The sequence below is a fragment of the Pyrus communis genome, chromosome 14 (assembly GCF_041283825.1).
Source record: "Pyrus communis isolate YQ-2024b chromosome 14, ASM4128382v1, whole genome shotgun sequence".
Lineage (NCBI taxonomy): Eukaryota > Viridiplantae > Streptophyta > Magnoliopsida > Rosales > Rosaceae > Pyrus > Pyrus communis.
Genome location: NC_142578.1, coordinates 22,298,102 through 22,313,761, shown reverse-complemented (window position 1 = coordinate 22,313,761; position 15,660 = coordinate 22,298,102). Strand labels below are relative to the sequence as shown.

Here is a 15,660-nt window from a genome sequence, read left to right as displayed (position 1 = left end):
GTTGCACCTGATAAAAAGCAAAATGACTCTCATTAAACAATACATGCCTGGAGATATATATCTAAGATGTTTGCATATCTAAACATCAATAACCCTTATGCTGCAAACTATAACCAAGGAAGGCACATGGTTTACTCTTACCATCAAGCTTAGATGAGACATAAGGTTTTGGCCAGGGATAACAACAACACCAAAAAACCTTCAACCTCGAATAATCTAGAGGTTTATTAAACAAAAGTTCCCATGGAGATTTATCTAAACTAGAAATAGGTAATCTGTTGACTAGATAAACTGTAGTGGAGAAAGTCTCAACCCAAAATTTATAAGGAACTTTAGAGGCAGCAAGCAATGTTTTACTGGTCTCAGTTAAATGCCTATGTTTCCTTTCAACACACCCATTTTGCTCGGGTGTATGAGGGCAGCTAAATGGGTGCAGAATACCATGTTGAAGAAGAAATGAATTAAACTGCGAACTTGTGAACTCTCCCCCGGAATCAGAACGTAGAATTTTTATTTGATTTCCAGTCAACTTCACAACATAGGATTTGAAGTATACAAATATGGAGAAGACCTCAAAATTTGACTTCCAAGGAAATAATCAACTATATTTTATAAACTCAACAATAAACAAGACATAGAATCAATATCCACTAATAGAAAAGATGGGAGCAGGGCCCCAAACATCACAATGGACAAGTTTGTGCTTACAGAGAATGGCAACTTGTGATTTTTGCCAATTGCATAATCCTGACAAAAGAACCTTACAAACTGTTGACCAGTGTAAGCAAGTTTATTTCTAGATAAGATCTTCCTGGAAATTGCAGAAGATGGATGACCAAGTCTCTTATGCCAAAGTTGTAAAGATGCTGGAGTACCAACATTAGCATAGGAAGATGTAGATACTGGATCACTGAAAGCAACATGGGAAGTTGTACTGGATAAAAACTAGAGCTATCTGGCCCCTGAAAAAGCATATTCCCCGTAGAAAGATCCTTGATTGTGTAACCATCAGAATCAAGGATTAATTTGCAATAATTATCCTTTAAAAATTGATAAGCAAAAAGAAGATTAAACTTCATTTAAGGAACATGAAGGAAATTATTCAACTTAAATGCAGCAGCTGGAGTTTTAAGAACAGAAGTACCAGTGTGGTGAATGGGCATACCTTGACCATCACTGATATAAACCTTGTCTTCACCATTATAAGGTATAGGAGAATGAATGGTAGAGATATCATTCGTGATATGGGAGGTAGCGCCAGAATCCAAAATCCAAGTGGGAGAAGAAGACTTAGCAGTGGTATGAGCACACATTGCTACCAATTTTGTCGATGGAATTTTTCCAACAAATGCATGATTCATGCGATCAAAGTAATCAATAGCTTCATGGTCCAAAGAGTGACAGATTTGACAGGGAACTCGATCACCAGAGTGCTGGCGATAACCTCCTGAAGAACGGTTTTGATTGTAAGAGTTGCCTCGATAATTGCTAGAACCACGATAATTGTTGAAATTACAATTATTGCTACGATTGTTACTGCAGTAATTTTTGGAGTTAGAGTACGGTGCAGCAAAGACTTGTGGAAAAGCATTGAATTGTGGCATTGGAATAAGAGGAGCCTAAGAGCGCTAAGACTGAGCAGCAAAGGCTTGAAAAGGTTCTGTAACAACTGCAACAACAAATTTCTTCTTTCGTTCATGAAAAGTTCTTTGTTGATAAACAGGCCATGAAGTTCATCAAGAGATGTGGAGGAAATTCGCAACATGATAGAGTCAATAAATGACTTGTACTTGTCAGAGAGACTATTGAGTGTAACAGCAATGATATCATGATCGGAAATTGGCACGCCGGCAACCATTAAAGCGTTTGAGATACTCTTAATTTGCTGAAGGTATTCAGAGATTGCAAGATCACCGATCTGAACTGAATGAAGACGAGTACGGAGCTGGTGAATGTGAGCAGCTGAAACTCCACCAAAACGCTGTTTAAGATTCAACCAAAGTTCTCGAGAAAAGGAGACTCGAACGGTGAATGGTATGATTTCTTCAGAAAGAGTTGAATTCAAACAGATGAGGATGTTTTGATCCTTCTCATACTAAACTTCAAAAGTTGGATTTGGAACATCAGTGCTTTGGCCAGAGATATCAAGCATATATGGTGGTGGACATGCTTCATTGCCATCAAGAATTCCAGTGAGCTTGTACTAGCGAAAAATTGGATCAAAAAGCGTCTTCCAAACGAGATAATTATCTCATTTAAGCTTTGTTGGAACCATACAACTGATATCCTGGACTGTAATCGAAGAAATTGATGAAATTGGGGGATTAGGGTTAGGGTTCATCAGAGAAGAATTGGGGGCGAGAATGTCAGGATTCATCAAAGACGAAGTTGAAGATGTCATCGGAGAAGCAAAGATCAAAGATCAAGAAGAATAAAGATCAGAGAGCAACAATCGAAAGAAAATCAATCAAGATTCGAAGAAAATCGATCATGATTCGTAGGTCGGTGAAGTTACGAATCACAAGAAGGTGGTGAGGATCGTGAAGAGGCAATTAAGCAAAAGGCGGTTGATACCATATGAGATTTATGAACTGTTATGCTTTCATTGAACGAAAGAATGTTTACAATTGAGTATATATACATCTGTCAATAATGATTAGCACCTAATCAAGTGTAACTAATTACATTAAGACAAAATTAGTTACATAAAACAAACAGAAAAATATTATGTTGAGCTGGAATGTGTGTTAATATGTTGCACGTGTCTGTTTAATCCCTGAAAAAGAGTTGATTTTAGCTTTCCGGAGTTGAATAATTAAGCACTGTATCAGTTTAAGAATTGAGGATAATGCTTTCTTCTTGTTCTTGTTGTTATATGCAGGGCTTCTTGAATTGTTCATTTCTGTTTATCACTAAAAGAGAGTGACAAAGACACCTGCTTGAGAAATGATGTCATCTGATAGGGAAGATAGAAGGTTCAATTCAGAGTGTAAAAGAGCGGATTCTGTAAAAGAGAAGTCAATATTGGAAGTTATGGAGAAGCTCTCACTCTCAGATGCAAAAATGGAGCCACTGCATCCAAACATTGATTTCCAGATTACACATGCCGATGGGATATTATGCTTTAGGAACAATGGCGAAGTGTTATTGATGCTTATTGGAGGAGACCTTTACTGTTTCGGTAGTATCATCAAAATATCAAAGCATGAACTAGTTTCCGTAGACCTTGTGAGAAAAGAACTGAAAAATCTTGTGATTTCCCGATATCAATATTGCTCTGTTGATTCTTATGAAGAGAGCCTTTTTCTTACTCGACGAGACCAGGGCAGTTTCTTACTAAGAAAAAGAGCAGGTGCTTGCTCTTTGCCTACGAATAGGACTTCATGTCGAATTCCAGTGCGTTCTTCATGTTTTTTCTGTTTTCCTGTTTTGTTTACGTGATTGTCTACCTGCTTTTGTTTTCTTTTGTTGCACATCATTCAAGAGCTGACGTAATTTTTTAATTTTGCATGCAAATTTTAATCTGAAATTCTGGTGTATTTTGTTGAGTAGTTCTATGACTGCCGTAAACTTTGAATGAAACCATGCATGAATCTGGTTACAAATTTCGATTGCCGGTGGCGCTTGAAAGTTGCACCTGTTTCTGTGAAATTATCTACCAAGTGCTCGTCAGTTTCTAGTTTATTTTCATAGTAAATTTCCGTGAGCTCAACGATTAGCAGTATTGCAGATTGGCGAAGTTTGGTATTTATACGTGATTTGCGTCCGAAAGCTAAATCAATGTACTAAATTTCTGTTGGTCAATAGTCAGTACGATCACTTTGATATCTATAGCTTGATCCATATTGAAATTCACGATTATTAGATAGTATGTGACTGTTGCACATAATGTTGTATTGCGTAAGTATAAACACTCGCGCAGTCAAGAAAAACATGATGCATGAGTTGTGTGAAGTATTGAGTTGTGAATATATTCAGAAGACATAGAAGGCTTTGGATATATAATCTGAAAATTTGTATATGTTCGCTAGACGTTGGAGGAAAGACTTGAATAAATTTGGGTGTTGAGAAAAGGCCTATATGACAAGTGAAAATTGAGAATTAAATTGAAATTTGTGATCAAGGGATAGATGGGTGCTAACTCATATCTTATAGTATTCGAAGTTAAGTGGTATAAGTACGGTATAAGACGTGCAAGCCAGCTTGGGTGCCCTAGGTAAGTGTTAGCAAAATTAGAAGGGAGTAAGACTACATTCATGCATCCCATTTGTATAATTATAATGAATTTGTGAGATTATATATTTTAATTCTTATTAGGTGAATGCCTAGTTCATCGGTGGACTCAAGCGTTTATTATATACTACGATTTGTTACAAATAAATCCTTTTAATTTTTTCTAATCTTGTCTTGGTTGTAGATCGTTTTTCTATAGCGAAGATATGATTGACACCCGGCCCACCCTTAACTCGTTAATAGTAATTATTTGCGAGCCGGGCCTAACTAACATTGCCGCAATTATATAAAAACCTATTTTATGAGAAAAATGTATACTTCCATATCCTACTAGTAGATTATTTTCTTATCAAAAGCTGAATCCGGTTAGTAGTACTACTCATTTTATGAAACAATATGCATATATTATTTCCTACTACTACTAGTAAGTGGAATTTGGAAACCTATTCCGAACAGGACTAGGAGAAAGCACGTTGATCTATATATATGCAAGGTCGCGTCGAGTCTTTCACTCAAACAAATTTCAGTCAATCACTCTTGTCCTTCCCCTTCTATTTCTTTAGCCATGGCTCTGCGAAATACTGCTGCACTAATTTTCTTTGTGATGATGGTGCTTTCTGGTGTTTGTTTAGGTGATGTTTATAGAGTTGGCGATTCTGATGGGTGGACATCTCGAGGTCTCGTTGATTACAACAAGTGGGCTTCAACGAAAGAGTTTCATGTCGGAGATACTCTTATATTCGCTTACAATAGTCAATACCACAACTTGATGCAAGTTACCAAGCAAGATTTTGGATCTTGCAATACTACCGCTGCGATCACAGTTTATACCTCTGGTTCCGATACCATCACCCTTAAAAGGCCCGACCACTATTTCTTTCTTTGTGGTGCTCCCGGCCACTGTCAAGCGGGACAAAAGGTTGATATCAAGGTTACACTTCCCGTACCGCAGAGCTCGCTGGTAACTCCAAATCCAGCACCTCAGGGATCTTTGCCTTCAGATTCTCATCCAAGCTCAAATCCAAGCAGTGCTCCGACTATTTATTTTTCGAAGCTTGGGTTGGCCGTTACCACTCTTGTGCTATGTCTTTTGAGTGTTGTACTTTAGAGACATTTTGTTGTTCTTTTATTTTTTATAACCAAGATTGCTTTGTTGTTTATGATTTGGGTTAAACATTGTAACTTTTGTTTTTATATTTTTTTTATTTTTTTGAAGATTAAATAAAAGTGTTGTTATGGATGAATAATTACTCTTGTTTCCGAGTAGTTATATTATGAAAGGTTTGTCTTGTGCTTTCCGAAAATCGTGTCTATCCATGGCATAAGGCTTGTGAAGATTGTATGACACTCCATATATGATATATGAATTTGCTCTTTAGGTGGAATAGAAGTCTCAAACTTTTAATATTTTATATGATAAGAAGAAATTAAGTAGTGTGATTTTAGTTATGTTTTATCGGTATTGTTCCCAATTTGTACAATTTGTGAAATTTGATTATGATCATTTAGAAAGAAAAAATTTATACACATTTCACCTTCTTTTAGTGTCATTGTCAATATTATATATGACAATCCATATATGAATTTGCTCTTTAGGGGGAATAGAAGTCTCAAAGTTTTAATATTTTATGTGATAAGAAGAAATTAAGTAACGTGATTTTAGTTATGTTTGATTGATATTGTTTGTAACTTACATAGTTTGTGTAATTCAACTATCAACGTTTAGAAAGAAAAAATTATACACATCTAAACCCTAGACTTATTAGGCACTACGATAGGAAAGGGTTGTTCAGTGTGAAAGGCGCCGATCATATTGCCAGGGACTGGGTTCAATCTCGCAGGGATGCGCCATCTCCGTTCGCTGTCTACAATCCTTTTGGGGCGTTGTGGAAAAAACTATGGGCTGCTTGTGTTCCACCTAAGGTAAAGATCGGGGTGTGGAAAATTGCCCTTGACATCATTCCTACTCATGATAACCTCAGGAGAGGCGAGTCGAGACCGAACCGTACTGTGTTTTATGTGGTTCTTACGGTGAGCAACGACAAGAAAAGCCTATAGAATCATGAGGCACATCTCGAATGTATGGGAATTGAGGTCCGCAGCCCAACTCGCCAGGCAATCTAGGATAGATGAGGATCGAGAAGGGGTGGTTGGGTAGCCCATTGGAGATGCGAGCCACATGCATTTGGCGAAAGAACAGCTCCTCATAAGGAGAACGCCTATTTCTATCAGATATTAGCAAAAAATCCGACAGAAATTCATGTAGTGGTGGATAAAAGAACTAACAACATTGCTTGCATCACGAAAATATTTTTGCTGTCGAACAGGACTCTTAATCCGCCAAGAAAATAGTGTCGGATACAACTGACATTAATACTCCTGTCGGTTATAGACAACATTAGTTGTTGAGAAATCCCGTCTGATATAAAAACAATGTTGTCACATATAATCGACAAAGTAAAAAAAATATAAAAATATAAAAGTATATAAACCAAATTTATGTTTTGATTAAAAATAAAAAATAAACAAAAATGCTCCTTTTTCCGACACCCATGCTCATTTAAAAAAAAAAAAAAAAATTAAATCTGTATCTAACATGAATGCTTCCATTGGTAATGTTCTTCAGCAATATATCTCATTATACAAAGTGTTTATACAACAAAATAAAGAAAACATAATGATGACTTTTTCTTTTTCCTATCTTCTTTTCCCTTTCTTCTTTACTTCCCCTTCTTAGGTCATCTCCAACCGAGGGATGGCCAAACGAATCGTTTTAGCCCTCTGGCCCTCCAAGATATTAATATTTTAATGAACAGTATAAAGTCATATTTGCCTCCATTTCCAATCGAGGGTCATAGGGCTCGTTTTAGCCCTGTCACAAAATACCGTCTCCAACCGAGGGCCAAAGGGCCATACGGCCAAACATAATTTATTATTTAAATTTAAAAACTACAACAACTTAAATTTAAAAAGGGTGAAAATTATGTGAGAAATAGTGTAGGAATGGCTTAGGTATTTATAGAAAAAAAGGGGAATTTTTTTAATTCATTATAAAAAAAAAAATTGGCCCAAAAAAATTTAAAAAAAAAATTGAATCCAATGGTAACTAGCCGTTGCATTCAAAATTTTCCCTTCTATTTGTGTTGGTTATAACAGACAGGAAATCCAATAGAAATAAAAAAAAAAAATTGGGCTAGCCCTTTGGCCCTTTAAAATTATGTGGGGCCCACGAGCCCTCTGGCCTATCCCTCAGTTGGAGACGGTTTTCAAGTTATTTTCGGCCCTCTAGCCCTTTGGACCTTTCGGCTGGAGATGGCCTTATGTCGGTGCTACCATTCTCATTTCCCCCTACCCCCCTTCTCTTTTCCTCTTTTTCTTTCGATGCTCTTCACTGCAGAACAACAGTCCATCGTATGAGAAAACATGAATTAACAAAATTTCAACAGCAATTGATGCCAAAAACATCACTAAATATTAACAAATTAGATAAAATAAATGTGGTTTAAGTAGAACAATGTATGAGAAGTTTGATAATTAGCAAATTAGTCATAAAAATATATTGAATTGAACAAAAACTACAAAACCATAATAAAATTAGGGAACTACAAATTTTTAGTTAACTTGAAAAAGTTGAAACAAAATCCCTCACTAATTACCTCAGATAAGCAAAATTCCTTACACACAATAGAAAACAGGAGCAGGAAAGCAAGACATTTCTGGTATTTGGCGTAAATCCTATGTTGTCGTACTAGAGAGAGAAGACGGGGAGATGAGATCAGCGACCGTCATGGAGAGAGTGATGGAGGAACTAGATGAAGTGGATAAAGAAAGCATGGTAAGAAGATGAAATGAAAAGAAGAAAGAGATGCCGGAAAGAAGAAGGGGGGAAATGAAAGGGAAATGAAGGAGAAGGGGAGAAAAGAAGAAAGGGAAAATGAGAGAGGAGAAGGGGAGAATAGAAGGAGAAGGAAAGAAGGAGGAGAGGAGAAGGAATGCAGGGGGAAGGAGAAGAAATTGGAGAAGGGAGAAGGCAGCAGCACAAGGAAGATGGAGAGGGGTTTTATTACGTAGAATTGGTAGTACTGTCGGTTAAAATCGACAACCATGTAAAAATTTGTCTGACCCACTTTCCTATTATCGTCGAATAGAATCGACATCACACTTTTCAACATAAAGAATGGTGGAAATACCCAAAATTCGTTCCCAAAATTTGCCAGGATTTAAAAATAAATAAAATAATAATTACGTCGAATATAATCGCCAGTGTTAATATAAAAAATTTGAAAATATTTGTGTTGGATATAACTGCCTAGCAAATGCGTCGCCAACAGAAGGCCATCCTATAGAGAGGAGATAAAATATTATCCACTTTCCTAGCAAATGCCGCCACGAATGCACCCCGATGGTCGCGTATTATGACCCCAGTTCCACCCCCTGATTCAAAGAAACATTCCAAGCACCATCAACATTAACTTTCAGAAAACCATTGAATATGAGATAGGCTACGCAGTGGGGCGAGAGGAGCGAGGAAAAGCAATTTTGTTAAATTCCTGCCACCAACATAAGCAGCTTGTGGTGAGGAGATCGGGAGAGTCAACCTTGTCCACTATAACAAAATTGGCTTAATGTGTCGGAGGGTGGTGACGATTTTATACCATTACTGTTGGATAAAATATTTCCGACATCTTTAAAAAGGGGTGCATTGGTTGCTAGGGATGGCCTTCTGTTGGCGACGCAAAGGGGCTTATTCAACTTCATTTTGGAAAGTGATTGTCTCCAGATTGTTGCTGCACTTAATGATTTTTCTACTAACTTGTCAATCAATGGACATATTATTGAAGACTTGAAGGCGATTATGGCAGCAGTCATTGGAGTTTCTTCCACCCATGTTTGTTGCCAAGCAAATGGCATTGGCCATCCCCTAGCTCGTTTTGGTCTTCTTTCGGATTCTAATTGTAACTGGGATATTGATCCAGATCTAATCTTAGATTTGTTGTTTAAAAGTATCTTCAAATGAGATGTCAAAATGTCCACATAAGTTATAAGAGTAAAAAAAAAACACACTAATGTTCTCCAATAGAAATGTCAAATCACATGTGGCAATAACATGGATTGATAGCAAGAGAGTTGCTGTCAAATTTAGCAGCTTCACAATTAATTGTTAATGCTTTTTATTAATTTTTTTATTAGTTTAATCATTATTATAATGGTAAATTACATTTTACTTCTTGAGGTTTGAGTGTAATGGAACTTCATATAACATTTGTAAAACAATTCAATTCCATACTTTAACTATAATTTCATTACAATTTCGTACATTCGTTAGTCAAACCATCAGTTTGACTGTTTAATGATAACGTGTCAAATATTGATGACATGTAAAGTAAATATATTAAAAATCGATTTTAAAATAAAACAAATTTTAAAATTACAAAGGGCCCCACCCACCTTCATCTCCACGGTGAGAGATGGCAATGGCATCAACCCAGCTGTAAAAATCGGAAACATCTGGGCATGTCTCGTCGCCTTTGGATCCCTCGGAAATTTCAGGGTAAAGGGTTCTCTATTCCCGTTGTCCGCTCATGAAATTCACAGGAATCTTTAATTTGGGGAAAGATCTGCGTTTCAGATTTTTGGGGAAAGTTCCGTGCTTCACCTCCATCAAATTCTCGATGGTGGCGAGAGTGTTGTGAACGGCGGTGCTCTCGTCGGGGTCCGAGTCGCTTCTAATCTCAGTGGAACTGTCTCTTCGGGTTTCACTTCGCTCTCGGAATTGGTACCTTTCAAAGTCTTGACAAAAAATTTCATCGTGTTCATCAGTTGCACGATTCGCCCAATTCGTACAGTTACGATTCTCCGGCAACTCAAATATTCGATTTCCATAGGATACACCGCAGCTCCATTCCCTACCTTCTCTATCGCCGGTGTTCGTAAACTCTAATCCCCTTCCATCGACATCGTCTTACGCCTGTGCACACGGTGGAATTAAATCCGCGCTCCCCGCGGAGAGAGAGATCGAGAGAAGATGAGATAGAGACTGCGACTCTGCGGGGAGAGAGAGGCGGCCCCCTGAAATGGAAGAGGAGACCTCGCTGCTCCCTGAAATTGCAGAGAAAGTGGCAGATGCCATCTCTCTCTCTCTCCGTTGGCGAAAAAGGTTGGCAGGTCCCTTTGTAATTTTAAATTGTGTTTTAATTTAGTTTTATTTTCAAATCAATTTTTAATATTTTTATTTTCCATGTCATCAAAATATGTGGATCTTATATTTATCACGTTATTATTTTAACGGTCAAATTAATGGTTTGACTAACATATGTATGAAATTGCAATGAAATGATAGTTAAAATATGAAATTAAAATATTTTAAAGATATTATATGAGGTTACAATTACATCTAAACCTAAAAAGGTAAAATACAATTTACCCTTATTATAATGAATGCTGGTTTGACCCGTTTTGGTGCATTTGATGAAGGGTCCCGATTTAGTAAATATTAAATATGTTTATTTAAATTTTTATTTGTTTGATCATTTATTTTGTAATATAATAAAATAATAATTTAATTTAACACATCGGATGAAGAATAAAATTTTAAAAGATGTCAAAATGTCACATAGGCTATTAAATTTAAATTTATGTTTAAAATTTGATATCTCCTTTAAATATACTCTAAATAAGCTATTTTTAATACTCCTTGTGGGTAAAACTTTCTCTGTGAAATGAATCTACTATCGACCCTTTATCAAAAAATAAATAAATAATTTACACTCTTTTTCCAACTAGAGATATTTACATTAATTGACACTTCATTATAAATTATAATATGGTATGCGAGTTTTAGGAATGTATATTAGAATGATTCGTCAGGCCTTAAGTTACTTTGTCAATGTCAACTAACTCTCCATTTCTAGCCTTTTATGGCCTTTAGTGTGAAGTGTAACCATAAACAATGACCTATAGAGAATAAAGTGAAATTTTTTTAGTAGAATTGGCTGGATATTTTTTTCTCAAAGGTGAGGTGGCAAGCTAGTAATCATTAGAAGTTAATTATTAAGATAATACTAGAAATACCAAAAATTTATATAAAATTTGTGTTATGCTTGTAAATTCGTTATTATATATATAATAATTCTCCTTGTTTACACCTTTGTTTTACTCTTCTATATAGGTTTTACATTATATTTGTATTTTGTAGGTTGTAACAAGCAAAGAGTGCAAAGGGAGCTAAAAAAAGGCTTTTACTATCCTATGTCATTTTACATTATATTTGTGTTTTGTAGGTTGTAACAAGCAAAGAGTGCAAAAGGAGCTAAAAAAGGCTTTTACTATCCTATGTCATCAGCACAGCCTATGCAGATCAGCTGAGTTCGTGGGTTGAACTGTATTGACTCGGAAAGAACCAAGAGATGTGCCATATATGCTTGGAAAGTCACGGATGTCTATTTTCCATAGAATTTTACAGTTTGTGAATATCATTTTTTCGAGAGGGAGTTATGGCAGTTTTAGTACATGAAGGTTAGGCTACGCGTGAATATGAAGTTTTCTACAAACGTGTATCAATGTGGCAGATTAAAGGAAGATTAAAATTCCTATTTTTTAGGAATTTTAACCAGTTGAAGAAAGCCAAAAAGTTTGAGAGAAAGTAAATTAAAAGTTTTTTTTTTAATATAATGAGACTTTAACGCTCATTAAGCTTGATAAGGAAAAGAAGGCTAATTGACTTGTTGGTTACAACTAGAAGGGAAATGAAGGCGGATCCCTACTCAGACCAACAGAGGGGGTGTGATATATAAAAAGCAGAAAAAACAGAGGGAGAAAAAGGAGGGACTAGAGCACTGTTCTACAATTCGTCATCGAAGAGTTTCTTCTTCTCCTTTTACTTTCTATTTTGTTTCTCTTTACTACCCATTTACATTATGAGTAGCTACATTTCATAGTTGGGACTTGGTTGAAGTCCTAATCATGTTTCCTTGAGTATTTTTGATACACTTTTGTTACAAAGACAATTTGTTGATGCTTTAGTGATTAATTCCAGTTTTAATTCCCATCTTATTGAGTTATTTTATGATTGATCACCATAGAATAGCTTTGTAATTGAGTTTGTTACATGGGTAAATTTAGATGATCGAGTCTTGTACCTATGCCGAGTAACAAGAGAACTAGTTACGGTTCTTGGAATTAATTATCACGAATAAGCGGAATAGATACCATGTTCTAGGACTCGTGTGTTTGTCGATTTCCATTGTATTATGCTCTCTCGGAGTGCAACTTAGTAGATACCATGCTAAATACTTCGAGAATGAAAAGAGTTAGTGTAGACACCCATGCTTAATTCGTTGTTTAGGAAAATCAATAGCTTAAAGAATAGATACCATGCCTTAGGTTGACAAACGTAAAGCATCAAAAATTTGTTTCGTATAGTGTGTATCAGTTGCTTAGGCGAAAAATGTTAGAGATGAAAGTCAAAGTCCTAACCATTCAAACATCGTTTTCAAAACCCTTATTGCCAATTACTTTTATTTGCCTACGTTCTTTATATTGTGCTTTTATACTTAAACTTAAGACATCTCTTACTATTTTGTTAAACCTTTTACTTGCATAGTTGCTAGTTTTGTGAATTAATTAATTTAAATTGTTAGGAATCATACTCTAGATACATATTAGTGCAATCATCGTGGGAATGATCTCGTACTTGCTTTCTATACTATGTGTTTGATCTTGTGCACTTGCGAGTTTAAAACGTGCAATTAGTAGCTTAATATTTAGGTTGCTAAATGCGTAACAATTTGTAAACTAAACAATGTGTCACCTATAAGAAATAAGCACGTTAATGAACACTTGAGTAATAATCCAACCATCAACAACCACATTATTTGGTTTACAGAATTTGGTTTAAAATTTTAGTTCTCTAGCATAACCCTAATTATTATGGTGATTATTGACCACTCTATAGTGAGGTGGAAGTCTATATATATAGCATATGTGTATCCGTTTGAGTGCATGCGGTGGCAATATGTTGTGGTTTTAGAGTGTTGACTCACTAGCTAGAAATTTTTTAAGAAAAACACTATGGAGACCATATTTTGTAACTACATCTAAATCATTTGTCTAATAAATGAGACCTATTAGATGTGATTACAAATATAGTCTTCCTAGCATGATCCAAAAATCTTAATCATTTGGCTGCAATAATCTCTATTCAATTTTGTTCTAAATTTTGCAATGAGATGATTATATCTTGGGTAGACTCCAAAAAAAATAGAAAAGAAATCTCACCAATTTTGTACATGTCCATGCTTGAGGCACGCCCAATGGTAGTGCACACATTGTAACCTAGGTAGATCGTGATTGAAAATCATTCCATCGCAAAGCTGCTCTAGACAGAACTCAATGATGAACCTAGTGGCATTAATAAGGCTTATTTATGCTTGTAAAAGTTAGCATGGTATCAGTTAAAGAAAAACACAAACAACTGCATTGTGGTATTATCGGGATCATAGTCGTACAAAATATCAGTATAAAAATAAAGGTGTGACCTGATGGAGAGAACCTGAAACCAGAGCAAAGTCTCATCTGCTGCCATTGTGGAACCTGTGGTAATGAAGTTTAACAGCAAGGAAAAATGAATTTTGCTTGACCAAATTGATAATTGAAAAAAAAAAGCATCACAAATGCCAGCGTAAATTTGAAAATTTGTGATCAAGGGATAGATGGGTGCTTACTCATATATAGGATACAATAGGATATGATATCCTATCGTATTCAAAGTTAAGTGGTATAAGTATGGTATGAGACCTGTAGGCTTGGGTGCCCTAGGTAAGTGTCAACAAAATTAGAAGGGAATAAGACTACATTCATGCATCTCATTTGTATAATTATAATCCTTGTGTTGTGTAACGAATTTGTGAAATATTATATACTTTAATTCTTATTAGGCGAATGCCTACTTTGTCGGTGAACTAGTCAAATAGGCAGGTGCTAACACATATTCTTATAGTATTTGAAACCAAATGGTATAAGTATAGTATGAGACATGTAGGCTTGGCTGCCCTAGGTATGTATTAGGGAAATTAGAAGAGAGAGAGTACGTTCATGCATCTCCTTGTATAATTATAATGAATTTGTGAGATATTATATATTTAATTCTTATTAGGTGAATGTCTACTTCGCCGGTGGACTCAAGCGTTTAATAATTATATACTACAATTTGTTACAAATAATTAATTTTTTCTAATCATGTCTTGGTTATAGATCCTTTATTTATTTATTTATTTATTTTTATAGCGAAGATATGAATGACATCCCACCCTAGCTCGTTAATAGTACTTATAGTTGAATATCAGAGTGTACGACAAACAAGACTTAAAAATAATAAGAATATTATTAAACAACCAAGAATGCTAAAACAGATACAAAACTCCAAGAGGCTACATTGTGAATGACTTGTTTCCTAATCTAAATTACAAGCTATATTTATAGAGAACTAAACCTAAAAAACCCTAACTCGGATGAGTTAGACCCAATTCCTAAACTAACAAGCAAAACCCAAATACCAAAATAAACATAAATACTAATATTTTCCAACACTCCCCGTCAAACTCATGGCGGTACACGACATGAGTTTTCCAACAGAAGATATGGATGCAAGCTTTGTTATGCTAACTTCCAATGCCAATTTCAATATGAAATTTCATCGGTGCAAGTGCAAGATTCTCATTCAAGTGCAAGATTCTCATGCCAGTGCAAGATTCTCATGTCAGTGCCAGTGCAAGATTCCATGCCAGTGCCAGTGTAAGATTCCGTGCCAGTGCCAGTGTAAGATTCCGTGCCAGTGACAGTGCAAGACCAATACCAATGCTAGTGCAAACTTTCCCATTGCCAATTGCGAGCTTCTGAACAAAAGAAAAATTCAACTCACTGTGTACACAACATCACTCGAATGGTCACCAGTCCAAGCATTCAAGCGATAGTTGCTGTGGGAACGATAGACAAACTAAACAGACCATATTTCTTTCTTGCCCGTGTGGGCCTAAACCTCAAACAATTTTCAATTTCCTTTTCTTCCTTCTCCTTTTCCACACCGAGTTTTACTAGGCAGTGCATACAAATACCATTACAGATACTTTGACTTCAAAGTCCAATCCAAATTCCAAATTTCATCATCAATTCCACATAAATCAAAACCCCAGACTTCAGAAACAAATAACAGAGCAGCGCTAGTGCCCTGTTCTTGATACTTTGATGCTACTTCAGTGATGTTGCATTATCAAAACAACAAGTTATTTGTTTTGGGATTATAATAAGGACATCCTATAACGAGAACCATACTTTTAAGTTTTGAGTTTTTTTTTATGCATTAGTTGCTACAATTGAATTTAGACAATTATATTAGTTAGACTTTTGAGTTTGTAAACTTATAACTATTTG

General features: G+C 35.7%; 1 pseudogene; it reads left to right on the top strand.

The window, feature by feature from the left end:
• The first annotated feature begins 4,768 nt into the window (after window positions 1-4,768).
• Window positions 4,769-5,385, top strand: LOC137712103 (mavicyanin pseudogene; annotated as a pseudogene).
• Window positions 5,386-15,660: the final 10,275 nt, after the last annotated feature.